Source organism: Miniopterus schreibersii (assembly GCF_964146895.1).
Source record: "Miniopterus schreibersii genome assembly, chromosome: 5".
NCBI lineage: Eukaryota > Metazoa > Chordata > Mammalia > Chiroptera > Miniopteridae > Miniopterus > Miniopterus schreibersii.
The window spans coordinates 75,378,012-75,390,460 of record NC_138106.1 but is presented as its reverse complement, the minus strand read 5'-3'; positions in this window follow the sequence as shown (position 1 = coordinate 75,390,460).

The window sequence follows — 12,449 nt, the reverse complement described above, 5'->3', positions numbered from 1 at the left end:
GAACTCAAAGAAGTTAAAACTGGAAGAAATTCAGAATTCCTCTGGCTCAACTTTTTCATTTTACACATCAGAAATGAGGCCCTGAGAGTTGAACTGATTTGGCTTAGGTCTCATAGCTCTTTAGTGTGTGCTGAGGGGCACTGGAGGAAGGCATAGAGACTTGATTGCAAGCTCAAAATGAGTCAGCAGGTGATATGTCTACCTCAAAAGCTGATTTAAAAAATAGAGTGCATGAGCCTGGCCGGTGTTGCTCAGTGGTTGAGGGTTGACCCATGAACCAAGAGGTCATTTGTATGATTCCCAGTCAGGGCACATGCCTGGGTTGTGGGTTCAATCTCCAGGGGGGGCAGGAGGTAGTCAATCAATGTTTTTCTCTCATAGGTGTTTCTATCTCTCTATCTCTCTCCCTTTATCTCTCTCTAAAAATTAATAAAAACATATATTTTTTTAAATGGACTGCATGAATGAACAAAGGCTCCCTTATTGTAACCTAGGTAGGTGTATATGAAGTCCAGCAAAGGTAGCAGTGGGAAGAGGGGGTGGGAGTGGAAGAGTAGATTTGGATCTGTAGTACAACATGTCACTTTAACCCTTTGAAGCACCAAAAATGATTTCAGCTCCTCCCCTTCCTCTCACAGTTGCCAGAGAAGGAGATGGGTCTAAAATTATTCCATCAAGTCAAAATTGTCCACCTGAGGGCATGTCCCTCACCATAGTGAGGTTGTTCAAACTAGTGGGTTGGTAGCAGCCTCTGCAGGAGAGCAACACATTTTTGGAGGAGGCAAGCAATGAGTGGTCAGGTAAAGGTGTTGGTAATGCTCTGGATATTAAGTCATTTGATATGGTCACTGGTTGGTTTATTAGTATGCCCCATAATTTGTATGTGTGTTACATATGTTTTATATTTACCAAATATTAAAAATGAAATCAATGTTTAAAATATGATCCAAGATTATTATGGGCAGTGAAGTTATCCAAGTACAAAGACCACAAACATATATTTTCATGAGTGTAAGAATTCAGGGCATAGAATCTGCTAACTCTCTTGAAAAAATAACAAGAATAAAATCCAGCCAATCAAATCATGAGTAGAGACACCTTTAAAAAAAAATGCTGGTGAGTAATAAAACCTCTAAAACATAGAAACACAGCTCAACAACTATGGGAATGATGGTGAAAAATTATATATGTTATAAACAAAGACAGTATGAAAATGTTAATATAACCAGTGACAGTCAGGAGATAGATTGAAAAGAACATGAAAATTAGATAACTATTAAGGTTGACAAATCAATTACTGGAGCTAATCATGTGTTATTTTAAAAGGCAGAAAGACTTACTAGAGGAACCTACAAATATATAAAATATGCACCTAAAGGGTGAGGAAGGAGAAGTGAGGGAATTTGAAGTAAGATTGAGTATCTCTTCATTTTTATAGTGATTGTGTGTCTTTTAAGTACTTGACTAAAACAACCATACATTTCTAAATGGTAAAAGTAAGATATTACAAAAAGCCAAATATACACATATAAACTTGAAGTTATACAATAAAAACTGTTAAAAATGAATTCCTGTAAAGTATTGGTAGACAGTGTGGGAGGGATACTTACTTTCATTTTGTGCTCCTTTAATTTTTACCATATATTTTGAATTATTTTAAATTAATAAATAAGTGATACATTACAACTTCCTAGTTGGGCTATCTCTGGAAGATAAAGGGAATGATACCATATGGTTTAGTCTCTACCAATTGATATGATTCCCAAGTCATTAATTCTCAATATTTATTTTTTGATTAAAGCAAATCTAAGAAAGGAGGCCTATTAAAAAAGAAGACAAAGGCAGAGAGAGAGAATAAGAAGGGGTGGGAGGAGGGAGAAAAAGAAGAATTAGAGTTCCTGTCAACCCAAAACCCAAGTCATATCCTGAGAGACTTAAACCACTGGACACTATTTGGGTGTAGTGACTGCAAAAGTTCATCACTACACATACTGCCAAGATCTGGATATCTACTTCTAAGTTATGCAACGTGATTCTTGGCAGGTGTTTGTTTATTTATTTGTTTGTTTTGATGTGAATCATCTTCAGATAGGCAGCCTGTGTACAAATATTTTCAATTGACTATGTTACTCTTCATGCTTGCTCACTCTTTCCCCTCTCCATCCCTCTTTCCACATGTATCTGCTTCTATATTTATATGCACACCTATACCAGTAAATCTTCATCAGTTAGTATGGTGTCTTACCCTTCCAAGAACACATCTCTCATTCTTTTAGAAAAAGCTTTAATCAACCACTTTGAAAGGACTTACTTCTCAACACTGTTGTTTATAGTTCTGAATTTTCCCACCATGGGTCATCTTCTCCCATCTTCGGCAGTAGGGTTGGCTTTAGGGGTAAATAATTCATGGCTTTCCACACCACCAATGCAGTACTCCAGCTATTTTTCCTCTCCTAAATAGCTTTCGCATAGTTTCCAGAGATGGTATTAGAGACCTCAGTTTAACACCAAAGCAACATAGCTTTGGTATCTTTGTGCTGAGCCAAGACTGATAATAAATGCTATAATTAAAGACTGCAAAGCATCACAGAACCGAATTTAATACTGAAGGGCACTATTGGCTGCATCACTACAGACTTAAAAGTGTCTTTCCTCTCCACTCTTTTTGCTCTTATTTGGCATTGAGAATGTTAAAAATATGTTTTAAATGTGCTGTATCTTCCCTGGCCAACAGATAGGCTCATATTAGTAAAGATTAACTTCTCAAAAGCCACCTGTGTGTTGCCTACGCCCCCACAGGAACACACATATGCATGTGCATACTCCCACACCCAAGTATTACAAGCTAGCATCAGTGCATAACATAAAAATCTTTTTGCAGTCAGGAGCACTCAAGGTAGTCAATCCACTTGTTTTTTGGATACAGAAACATGGGTTTTCCCCACCTCTCTCTAAATGGTTTTAAAGAATATCTGCTCTGTTCTTCTTTAGTGCCTGTGGTGCCAGGATAATTCTCAGGAAATACTTTGAAGCCTCAGGCTCCCTTTCAACTCATGGCTCTTGATATTTCTAATATAGGAGGAATCCTAACAAGAATATTATGTGCCAATTCTCAAAGAAAGTAACTAAACTGAAAGTCATCTATAGTCAAATACTGTTATGACAGAAACTACTTCAATAAAATTTTCCACATGACAACATTTTCCAAATAATTACCCTTTATTTCAAAAAATGTTTTATCAAAATTGTAGTGTGAGGACTTCACAGCCAGACTCCTGTAGAGTTCACTGTGCTAGGACATAATTTATTATGAGTCTGTAAATGCTCTCACTCACATAAGCTATTCATAAGCAATTCTCTGTTTTCTGTTTGACGGTTTCTCTATCAGAGAGAGAAAACATCAGAATTATTATTCTATGTGGTTCCAAAATACATAAAATCATTGTTTTTAATCAAGCCATTTCACTTTCCAATTCACAGACTCTTATTTGCTATGAGTCCTGTTAATCATTAGTATAAATTAGGATGGGTCTACGATTGTAATGATCCATGCCTTATTAACCTCCTTCCTTTATCAAGCACTGATTTAAGAGATATCAGTTCAGCCTACAGAGCCTGCAAAACTAATATCAATCACTCTGGAAATAATCATGAAAGAAAGCATCTTAACATAGAAATCCTGAGCTATGTAGGACCCTTATCATTTCATAAACTTAAAACTTATGTAAAGATAAAGGAGTAGCAATCCATATGCAAATAGGTGTGCATCTCTCCAAGAATATGCCACTTCAGTTATGTTGGATTTACTTACTCCAAACACTGAATTCCAATCATGGAAAAGATCTGTTAATGGGTTTTAAATGGAGGTAGCTTAGCTTAATGGACTAAGGTCTAAGACTTAATGGAATCAACTAGTGAATTTTAAAACTTGGTCTGCCACTAAAAAGTTGTACAAGCTTTAGGAGTCGCTAACATTTTATTAGTTTCAGGTTCATTAATTTCAGTCAGTAACATTTGAAATATTGTCTTCCAAAATCCATCCTGTTGTCACTTAAAAATTTACTAGTTTCTCTCTATATACAAAGTGTCCCCCAAAAATGTATACACACATTTGAATAATTATAAAGGGAGTGTTTATTAAAATATATTTCATTTTCAAAATTGAACTATCAGCTGTTAAAGTATGTATACATTTTGGGGGGAATACCCTGTACGTGACCATATATTTTCATACTGACATTTTCTCTTTACTTACATGATCAATTTTAAGTACATAATCACTAAGTGAGATTCTACTTTTTATGTCTATTGCCTTTCACATAGTACCTCTGTAAACCTACTTACGGTTGATAGCTAGAGGTAAGAATCTTTTTTTTTTTTTCCACTTAGACAATGGCAAACATTGAATCAACTTAGGTACTTACACTAGGAATAATAGATATGGTCTGACTTTTCAAGGTAATTCTATTTTGACTTTCTACCAGTCACATTTTCTAGTGTACTAATGATCAGTACAGAAAGGCCACTGAGGGTTGAATATAATCATTAGGCAAATTCCAATCATCCTGTCCCTAGATAGTTACTTTTTAACCATAATTGATTCCTCACATTTTTGCCCCTTGGGTTTATGCTAACATAAGTCATTTGAATCATTGCACCTATCAATAGGTTTCCTAGACCAAACTAATAAAAGATAGAAATTATAGTTGCAAAGCATGAATGTAGACTTCATGAATAAGACACTTCTTTCTTTATTAATAACGAATTCCCCCAAATATCTGCCCAATACAGGTCTAGCAACACTTCCCCTATTGTGACATCTCCCAGAGGATGGAATCTCAATGGAATGGTTAGGCACTGGCCTAAGCAACTTCTCTGCTATTCACTCCATGGTTCATGCAGCAAGATGGGTCATATAGAGGCAGCCAGAGCAGGAGGAAATCCTCATCTATTGAAAAAATAAACACATGGCCTAGTAGATATTACCATAATATAAATTATAAGTCATCTTTTATGTATTACTTTCAAAGATCTGGACTTTTTGTTGAGTTACTTTACAGGGATTATCTCAGTTTATCTTTATAATAACCCTATTAAGGAAGGTAACCTAATTATTTCAAAATTTGCACATAAGAAAACTGAGGCAGAAGATAAATTGCTTATCTAAAATCTAAAATCGTATGCTAGAAAGTGGCTGAAGATGGATTTAAACCCTTGTGATCCAGCCGAAAGTATGATATGGCAACCCAAATGGAAGTCTGTTGGTTGGAGCAATGCTGCAGTATCCGTAATAAACCATCTTTATTCTCAGAGAATAAAGTATTTGCATTCCAAAGGTCTCTTTAGCTTTGATGTATGTCTAAATCAATCTTCTACAAAACCTACCTTGCCTAGGCAGTATTATTCGGTAGGTTCATTTTTTACTAATGTAAACACACACACACACACACACACACACACAACAGATCCCATGTGAAGGCAGAAGAGTGAGAAGAGGGAAGGGGAGGCAACTAGCACTAACTGAGTAAACACTTTTGAAGGCACTAGGCAACATATGTTAGTAAGTACTTAAACCAAGACTAATATATAAGGATTGTCCACTGCATTTCACTAAGGAGAAATCTAAGGCTCCAAGAGGTTAATCAACTCCCAAAGATTACCCTGGTTTGAATTCAAACCAACATTTTCTACATTTAAAAGTATTTGTGCTCTTTCCACCACATGAATAAAAACCTTAAGCACAATATCCCTCCTCCCCTTCTTCCACCCCCAGCACACAGAGTAAAAGCTATTCTTCATTTTAAACTTGTTTTGTTTCATTTTACAGACTCAACACATTTATTCTGAAGGAATAATTTCACTGTTTAAGATACAGTGTCTCAGATCTCCATTTATAAATGGGCTAAGATGAGGGTTGGGGATCAAAAAGAGGTCATCTGACCATATAATCCCTGCTATCTATTAAAACAGATTACATAAATTGCACTCAACAAGACAAAGCCTTATCATTATTTGATTTGCAACAACTACACAAGTTCATCCTTCAAAACACACACACAAAAATGGCAAAGGCCTTGGCAGAATTATGTGCAGATACCATAGCTAATCCTCTGAAAGAAATCCAAACTGATCACAAACCCCTTTAGAAGACAATAATACACAGAAAAGAAAATCAACAATGTTAAGGGAAATAAAAAATACATATTTCAATCAAATTAGTCATGGAATTCAGTATTTAGTTGATAAAATAGTTTGTGTTCTAGAAACTCTCTGATGAATGCATGGGAAGAGTATACCAATGCTACCACCATTAATAGAGAAGGTCGGCACCAGTCCTTAGGACAGTCACTCTTGCAACTGTGTTTGAGTAAGGCAGCCCCTCTAAGTGCTTGCCCTTGATAACACTGCGATTTTCCCATGTGCTACTAGTGCCTAATGGTATTAAAAAAATGGTGGCAAGAAAAGCCCAACTTGAGATTCATAACTCAAAATCAGAAATTATGCAGCCTGCAGGCCTAAAGTTCCCCCCTACAGTCCAGAGCAATGCAGGGACATCAGTAATGCAGGAACATCAACCCAGAGTTTCCAGTTACAATATTGGACAATGCTCTTTGTCTACATTGTGCAAATATCAGTCACGATAACTGGTGATTTAACACATTCTTGCTTTTTTATTTTTGATTAAGCTCCTTTTGATAAACATTACTTAACATTTTGTCAAGAGAAAGGCACCAGGTTGCCCATTGCAGAGAACCTCCCAGAATAATTATAATATCACAAAAATATTAGTTGGCCCTTCTTGCTAAAGATAATGCTTTCAGAGACAACATGTAAGGCTCAAAACACTTGAGGCTAGGTTACCAAAGACCTAGCTCTAACCCCCAAACTTCCATCAATTGACCTATTTTTTCATTGGTAAAATGAACCACATCAATGGTTATATGATTATATTCAGTGGTAAATGATTATATTCATTTAAGCTTTCTAGAAACAAACCATAACAAATACATATATGCATGTGTACACACACATATTGAAATTGCTGTTTCAAAGGGAAGCAAAGTTAATGGACCCATTCCTGCCCAGCCAGTGTGACTAAGTGGTTGAGCATCGACCCAGGAACCAAGAGGTCACCAGTTTGATTCCTTGTCAGGGCATATTCCCCAGGTTGTGGGCTCTACCCTCATCAGAGGGAGTGCAGGAGACAGCTGATCGATGATGTTTCTCTCTCTCTATTCTTCTCCCTCTCTCTCTAAAAATCAATAAAACATAGTTTCTTAAAAAAAAAAAAAAAGGACCCATTCCTCACACACTACTCTAGTTTGTCTCTAAGCCTGTCTATATAGAAACTAAGGTAGCTAAAGTTTATTTGAACTTGCTAAGATTATTTTCAAATTTGTTACCATAAAACAGTAGGTGCTTTTTAAAATATATTTGTATTGATTTTAGAGAGAGAAGAAGGGAAAGGGAGAGAGAGAAACATTCATGTGAGGGATAAACTGATTGGTTGCCTCCTGCACGCACCCCAACCGGGGACTGAACCCACAACCTGGGCATGTGCCCTGACCTGGAATCGCACCAGCAACCTTTCAATGCATGGGACTACACACAACCAACTGAGCCACACCAGCCAGGACAAATACTGGGTTTTGATAATAAGAAAACAGTTCTCTGAATCTTACTTTCAATACCCCAACTACACTGGATAATACCTTCTGGAAAAAAATTGTGGCAAAATCTCTGAACTCCTTAGGACATTTTAATTGATAATTGTATTAGTTTAGTCTCTGTTAGAGAAATCACAACATTTATAAGAGAAAAATCAGTAGAAACACATACCCATCGAGACATAACTGTTTAGATCTTTTGTTTGTACCAAGCAATGAATGCGGTGAGTGTGATGGAGGATTCAAGCTTTACGGAAAGAAACATGCCTAAGAAAAACTAGCAAAAAAATAAAATTTCTTGTAGATAGTGTCATCTTGTCTCTCTAAGAGAAGTCAAGTCAAATTAACCCTCCCTGGTGTTGTCACTTTTGTCTCCTGAATGAGTCACTAAGTTTCTGACCAGCGAAATCCCTTTACCTGGAACTACACAATGAGAATGACTCAGACGTCTAAGGCTAAAAGCTATATAAGCACTGAGAAGGTCTGCAAGCTTCACTATTCTCAAACAGGAAAAAAATCAAGAAATCACAACCCAGTTTTGCATTTTAAGGACCTAAATGTTAATTGTCATGGAAGATCCATTGCTGATTATACACACACACCAAAAAAAAAAAAAAATGCCCAGAAATTATTATGTTGCCCAGGGAGTGTAGACTCAAGAAACATGATTTACAAAATAGCAAAATGGTAAACACAGTAACAGGATTAGCCCAGGTCATCTGAGAAAACGAAATAATTACATTGTGATGAGAAATCTCTGAAATTAGAAAGGGAAGAGGAAGATGCAAAGTTAGAATAATTTCATTAGCAAAAGTTAACTAATCCCCTAGAAAACACATCAATTATATCTTTGTTTCTGCCAGACTCTGGGCAAACTCTGAGCAAGTAAAGATGATGTATCAGAATGGACTTGAGCCAACTTCAAGCTTTCGCCTCAGTGTTGATCTCATTAAACTAGCAAAAGCGCCTTTAATTAAATGCTCAGAGTAAGTTTATTACTATATTCAGCATGTGAAAATCTAATTAAAAATAGGTACAGTTACCTACTAAGACACGTGCCTTATAAACGCCAGTTCTTTAATTTTATCCTTGGTCATTCCTATTTTATGGGTGAGAAAAATAAGAGACACATGTTTCAGTTCACTGATTTCATACGGCTTAGTTTCATTGATCTTTTCTATTCTTTTCCAGCTATTTCATTTATTTCTCCCCTGATCATTATTATTACTTTCCTTCTACTAATATTGGTCTTAGTTTGCTCTTTTTCTATTTTAAGGCATAAAGTCAGGTTGTTTATTTGAGATCTTTGTTTTCCCTAGTGCATTTATTTCTATTAGAACTGCTTTCATTGCATCCCATGAGTTGGGCGGGACATACTGTGTTTCCATTTTTTTGTTGTTTGTTTTAATGTATTTTACATTTTTCTTTTTATTTCTTCTTTGCCCCATTGGTTGTTCCAGGGAATACAGCTCTTTTCATCATCCAGGTATTAACAATTCCTGATTCAGGGGAGATGCAGAAAAATGTGATGGAAATGAAATACGTACATGGAGAAAATTAAATCAATAGGACTTAGTAATCATTTGACATGGGCAAGTGGGAGAAGCCAAGAATGGTTACCAAGAATCTTATTTCTGTCATTAAGTGGAAGAGCAAACTGCATAGCAAGAGAGCACAGAGGAAGGTTGGGATTTGGGGTGGTAAGAAATGGTGTATTTAGATTTTAGTGACCTGATTTGACAAGCTCATTGGTCAGGCAGGTGGCTTGCTGTTACTTTGTCAGCCTGTATAACTGATCTGAGCATTCAGAGCATGGATGTGGTTGGACATGTTGATTAGATATTTCATTTGTGACCTCCACTGGGATCTTTAAAATGGTCAGCAAAAAGCAGACCAAGAACAACCCTAAGATGTAGTCTTTCCAGAGTCTCAACTAGATGGGTGGTGCCTTCTTTAAAGTCTCTCCATTCTCATCTTCAGAACTCCAGTCTCTCCTATTACTGTTCAACTAATACACACACACACGCACACACATATATGCAGTTCATTCAAAGACTGGAGGTATCTTTATGCTAGTTTTTGTACTATTCTCTGTGATAACCGGCCTTGAAAATTATAGCTGCTTAGATGCCCAAATTAATCTAGATTTCCCTCCATCCGGGGAGACTGCTGACCTCTCCTTGGCCTCCACTTTCTAGACCAAAGTTGAAAATGAGCTTCCAGGCCAGGCAGAAAAAAGAATTTGGAGCTTATTTTCCAAGTTCCCTTTCTCCTGAGGATCATAATTCTATGATAAATTTTATCTAATATATAAAACAGTTGCTTTATATATTTTGTCCAATTTCATAGTTCTTTATAGTAGAGGGTAAAGCTGTTATTTGGTATTTGGTCATTACCAGAATCCCACATTATAAAAATTATAACAGATACGACATAGTTTCCTTGACCCAAAGTTCACTAGGGATTTAGATAATCAAGGGTACACAATTTTATATCTAGAACGGTACAACTCAACCATTTGGTTTTAATATTATTTCTATTATTTTTTTCAAATAGTGTTTGATGTTTTTGAGCTTTAAACTTAAACATTTATTTTGTCCTTGGCAAACGCTGTAGGATGGAACTCTAAAGAAGGAGTTGCATTACAGAGACTTCTCAAAGATCCTATGATCTATCTGGAAAGGACATGTTCACACAAGCAATATAAGAACCTGATTAAAGAGGGAGAGAGAGAAAAAAGAGAATGGGATATGCAGTAATGTGTGGTGGCTGAGAAAGAGGCCGTGAGATTAAGCTCCAAATAGAATACGATGTTTATATGTAATGGGATTACTTTTCCATCACGCCTCATTGCTAGAACAACCTTTCCAATCTAGGAACAGAAGAACGGGCTGGATAAAACAGGTCGTATTTAAGTCCCCTCTGTGTCTCTCCTGGGAGTGGAGAGTAAGGAAACTTACATTAGCATTTCTCAAAGTCTGTTGTATAAATCTGTGGTGCTCTTCATAGAAAAGTTTCTAGACATCACAGAGGACATAAGAACCTTGAAGATCATGAGAAATCCCGTGATAAAAAATCTGATTAACTTGGTTTAATGTATTGTTTTTGCAAAATTGTTTAACCACAGAAACAATTACCCAATCATATATATTCATATGATCTACATTGTTATATGATTATTATAGAATTAACATTGGGACACACTTTCAGAAATCCTGAGTTATGTTATTTAGAAGTACTTAAAGGGACTTTTAAGAGAGAAAAGGAAAACCTATGGACAATATGATGCAGTTTCTTCCTGAGTCAAATTGATCAGTGGGGCGACTGAAATATCTTCCATAAAATGATCTTCAAGACTAGAAAAGTAATAAAGTCATTGGCTCTGTAACCATACATTTAAGAAGAGACACATGAGAACTATGTTTAAGGAGATGGAAACACTGGTCATAGGGTAGGTTAGAAGTCAGTGTATAACAGAGAAACTAAAGTTGGAACATATTAGTACAGTGTGCAAAATAGCAAAGGTCAAGAAATAAAAAGACAAATTGTAGTGTTTGGGGAGACAGAGGAATGTGCCTCCTACTCAGCAATGTTACAGAAGGTAGATCTGTACTAATAGAAAAGTCAGAAATAGGATCGTGTAAAAAGCCATGTAGTAGTATCATCAGCAGCCCAGTTAGGCCTTTTGATTAAGAAAAACGAATAGAGACAAGGAAATATGTAAAAAAACTGTGCTAGAATTCAATGTTATGCTCAGAAAATGTTTGATAGCACACATTACATCCATCAGACACAGTTCTACCATCAGAAAGGGATGGCCAACTTGAAGAAGACACAGAAAATGTTCTCTCTTAAGAACCTGTAGCTCACAGGCTTCATCTATTAATCCTGAAAGGACTAGTGATTAAAGAGGAGTCCAAACAGTATTAAATACATATAGGTGTAAATTATTTGCAAACCTGTATCATTTAGCTAACAAATGAATAGATTACTCTCATTCATTCATAATTTGTTATGATTTATTGACCAATAATATATAATTCTGACATATTCATGCTTATGTGGATGTTAAAATGGAAATGTTTATACTAGGATGAAATCAAGTCATGACCTGTAAGATGAAAACAAACCTGAAGTGTGTCAAAGAAATGGGAGCTAACCAGGTAAACAGCCTGTATCTACTTTCCTACCTGTTTTTCATTTGTATTTCATGCTTTACCACCAAAAACTAGTTGATGATGTTGACCTATCTTCAAATAAGGATGGCCTTAAAGGCATTTGCAAGGTGCTTTGCTGGCTCTGAGTTTTGGTTTTATGTGTGGAATAGGGTAGGTATAATCCAGCTCTATAATTAAAAAACCATACTTATGTCCTCATAATTAGTACAATGCTCTAAAACAACCATGGGCCAACAGGAGAGTGGTCTTTGCAAAGGGAAGAGCTACACTTTCTAGGAAATATTTGCTAATCTTTCATTTGTCTTAAAATTTTTTATTTCAGTTATACCTGCTATGAAATAGAGAAAAAAATGTTATGCTTGAGTTTTTAAAAATTTCAATCTGGCTAAATGTACCTAAAATAGTCATAAAATTAAGCTTTCTGAGGATTAAAAAACATGGTTTCCTAAGTTGTTTATAAGAGTGACTATAAGCTGATGGAGATATTTTGAGCACAAGGTGCAGCAGAATTTTAAATAACTTCCTCTCACTCCTCATCAGTGTCTATGTGATTTCTAATCACTCCTCCACACATCAGCTGCGATGAGAATGAACCAGGTGTGAT